The sequence below is a fragment of the Dermacentor silvarum genome, chromosome 3, assembly GCF_013339745.2.
Source record: "Dermacentor silvarum isolate Dsil-2018 chromosome 3, BIME_Dsil_1.4, whole genome shotgun sequence".
Classification (NCBI taxonomy): domain Eukaryota; kingdom Metazoa; phylum Arthropoda; class Arachnida; order Ixodida; family Ixodidae; genus Dermacentor; species Dermacentor silvarum.
In genome coordinates, this window is record NC_051156.1 from 97111861 (window position 1) to 97115949 (window position 4089).

Below are 4089 nucleotides of genomic sequence, written 5' to 3' on the forward strand. Positions count from 1 at the left end.
GAGTGCACTCAGCCGAAAGGACATTACCGGTGTTCATCGGTCACGATATTCTCCTTCATTGAAGTTATCAATGACGGCTACTGGTGCAAAATTTGCAGAAGGGCATATAATGGAGGGAAGCTTATTGTTGACGGAAAAAATGGATAGTGCATGGATCATCAACCCAGTCAGCAAGTCCAATGCATCCAAGCTTGGTGAAAAGGCCGCGAAGCACGACGCCTCAGGACAGCGCAAACATGCTGTAAACATTTTGAGTCGCAGTCGCAGACAAATTCAGAGGTCATAAATGAGTCTGCAAAAAAGTACCAAGGATCAAACTAAGCTTATGAGTAATAACATGGGTGTAGCATCCTACTTTCTTTTCAAGCAGGAAGTAGCCCACACTACGGACTGGAGATCCTTGCGTAGTACGTTTTCTATTATGAATCCTGAAATCAACCAGCGGTTCAGGGGAAGATCCGCAAATGCGCATTACCTTTGTGCAATGAATTCAACTGACTGGTTGGAAGCACATGTGGGGCGATGGTGAAGAAATTAACTCTTGAAAAGGTCCAAACCTCTGTTTCCACGTTCAAGAAGTTTTCCTACATGGCCGACGAGTGCTCCGACATTAATAAACGCAAAATCCTGAGTCTCTGCATACGCTATTTTGATGTCAATGGCCAACTGACGGACGCGTTCCTCGACGTCGAAGTTATCTCTGACGAATCGGCTTCATCTGTGGCCACGCATATCCTGCATGAGTTGCGCAAGTCTGGACTCGACGCAACTAAGATGGATTCTTGTTCATATAATGGGTCTGCGAACTTCTCTGGAAGGCACGGATGGGTGCAGGCTTTACTTTAGCAAAATGCAACCCTAATTTCTTTTACACTTACTGCAGCGGTCACTTACTCCAGATTGCCTTATTGCGTACTTCGGCGACGTCGAAGGAAATCAAAAAAGACTTAATATCGTTTCCTCATTCTACTCTTTCTTCAGTAAGAGTCCTAAATGCTTGAGTGTTCTTGAAAACATCGAAGATGCTGTCGAGTTGTAACTGAAACTCGTGCAGCCAGGCAAAACTCGGTGGCTCTCTCATGAGCGATCGCTGGCTGTGATACTGAAAGTATTTGAGCCGCTGATAATCGATTTGGAGAGCATTTACCAAGATGGTGATGACATGAGCAGTGAAGCTGGTGGACAGCTACGTTCAGAAAAGACTATCACTATATTACACTTGTCGATCGTTTCCTGGGGCCATTGGCGTCTCTAAACAATGCCATCCTGGCAACTACAGCGATAGCGGTAGATTTTTGTCCTGTGATTGAAGAAACCACGGAGGTTATTTCTGTGGAAGCAGTGCTCAAAGAAGTAAGAAAGTCAGCAGAGAAGCTCCTTGAAAATTGTACTTTTGTGGAGGTATTAACAGACGAGAACACGATCAGCCTCACGCGTGTAAACAAGTACAAAGCCCTAATTCTGGACAACCTTCGGCAGTGACTTGTCGACCCCACCTCAACCCTGCGATATTTCTACCTGTGCCTATCGCAAAAGCAAGAAACAGTTAACTGGAGGGAAGTCATCCCAGTAATTGGCTTTCCGTACGACGGAAAACACGCGAGGAATTTAGATGCGTAGTATAACATCTTCCTACGCCTGAAGCAGGATTTAACATCCACAGCATTTGTATCTTCCATTCTCGTTGTTCCCCACTTCGTCGCTGTTTCTCAAGTTGCAAGATGTTGTCGGTCATCTTTTGTTGCTACCGATCATCACAGCCACCGTCGAACACTCCTTTTCGTTCCTGAAACTGGTTTTGTCGTCAGAAAGTTCTCCCTAAACACGTAAATGAGCTGCTGAGAATCACTATTGAAGCCCCTGAACTTCCAGACGTCCGATATGCCACTGACAATGACCGACGCGTTTTCAAGATTTTATTGCGAAAGTGGTACGGGGTGTTACAGCATTAAACCCCGGCGGATGTAACTGTTCGGAGTGTGGTTGAGAATGCCTACATATATTTGTGGCGTTTTAGTTTTATTGGAACGAAGGACATTGATGCTGACTTCTTGGTTCATAATTCTTTTATTAGTTTAGCTATGCAGTGAATGGTCAGATTGTGCAAAGTGGATGGATGTGCTTGTATACATATTCAACCAAGTGTGTATAGCAGCCGTAAATTCATATCTTGATATGTGAATGTCATGCATATCGTCGTGGCCGATATCCAAGCTTCCATATACACCTTCCGCGTGCAGCATAGATTCTACTTCCTGGTGTGTGTATGCTTAATTGAGAGTTGATATGCTAGCCTTGGTGCACCAGAGCGCGCGTTTTACAGCATTTTCCACGTCTGCGTTCCGCGAGTGGGGTTGAGCAGCTGGATTTTGTAGGTTTCATTGCAAGTACTCGGAACTGCCGCGTAGTTTCTCGACACGATTAAGTAGTCGTTCTTTAATTTTGTCTGTTCAGAAATCAGACTGTGTAAAGTGAAGTAACTGTTCGCAATATTTGTCACGAGTGTTGGAGTCCAGGACACAAATAAAAAATAAAGATTACCACAGCTCCTAGCTCCTCTATTCTCAAAGCCCCCCACCTCCTTAAAATTTAGGCACACCTCCTAATTTCAATGCCTGTGGAAACTTCTGGTTCTTGGTAGTCACGCTGTTCTTCTTCAGACCGTACAACATGTGCGGCCTACCCATTTCACAGTCAGAACTGAGGAAAGGAGCCTACGTAGAGCATGACGTCAGGAGACAGAAGACACTCAGGCTGGTCGGCACTATTTTTGATACGCGGGATGGCGTACACGTGTATGGTGCGAACGTAGACGTGGCCGACGCGGGTCAAAGTGTAGTATCTGTTCTTATCAGCTTAATATCTGATACGAGTTTATTTGCACCCAATAGTTAAACTTATTTTTGCAAGTTGGCGGAGTGCTTGAAGCGTTCATCTCCGCCGCGGGTCGGCCCGGTATTGCACTATCGTTTAGAGTATTGGTCCACCGACATCGATCCGCTGGAAACTAGCCATGTACAGCTTCACTGTAAAAGGTCGCAGTTGATAGCGATAACAAAGTATTAGACAAGTGCACAAAGTAAGCCTTGTAGTTTTATCGGCCGCATAAATTGCACGAAACGTTTGCTTACTAATTAAACTAATTAGCATGGGGTACAAGGCAAACTAGAACACGATGATCGCAAACACTCGCTGTCACAGTGCTGGCATGTCGCAGTGCTTGCCCTACCTGCGGTAGTTGTTTTTTCATCCACTTTCATTTCTATGGATTTATAATTTTGTAAGTTCGTTGAGTAGGTACAAGTAATTTCCCTTATGTTTTCCTTGGTGTCTGTGTTCTTCTTACAATATGATATATATATATATATATATATATATGATTCACTGGCTGTATATTTAGCTCGGCCAGGGTTACTGCCTGTCTACTTTTTTATCCTCCTTGTCGGCGCGACGATAGCAGTTTATCGCACTTGCACTTTATACGGAACCTCACTCTGACGCTGACGTCGGCGGCGATGACGCGACGGCTAAAATTAGCCTGGAATGTCCATATCATTGCTATCTATCATCACCATAAAATGCAAGAACGTAGCCAAGTATTCCAATAATTTGAGTCAGTTTTCAACGTGATAAGAGAAATTTTGAAAAGTCGCAGTTTCACCCGAAAGGCGAAGGATCAATTGCGATAGGAAATTTACTAGTAGAGTATACAGAGTAAGGATAGTAGTTTTATGGGCTGCATAAACTTGGACACATTCGCTTACTAGCTGAATTAACAAGCGTGGTGTCAGTGCGCGCAAGCAAACATAAATACATGACACTCGATGACCGCAGACAACCACTGTCAAAACGCTGGCGTGAGGAAGCGCGACCGCCGCAGCGAGCGAAGGTTCGTGCGGTCTATCATTTCAACGGAAACTGAGCGGCGAACGCACAGCGCATACAAAGCTAGAAACCGTCTGCCGATCGTTTTCAAGATGCGGTGTGGGCAACCGCCATAGCAGGTCAAAATACAAGTACGCAGATGCGGGCAGAGTAAAGGCGCCTCTCCTCCCTCCCGCGCTGCCCTCCCGCTTTCCTCCTTTCGCG

At 45.2% G+C, this 4089-nt stretch overlaps 1 non-coding gene across 1 annotated transcript; it reads left to right on the top strand.

Moving 5' to 3' along the window:
* The first annotated feature begins 2810 nt into the window (after positions 1-2810).
* On the top strand, positions 2811-2992 carry LOC119446910 (U2 spliceosomal RNA). Its single transcript, XR_005190846.1, has one exon. It is a non-coding gene; the product is annotated as a U2 spliceosomal RNA (small nuclear RNA).
* Positions 2993-4089: the final 1097 nt, after the last annotated feature.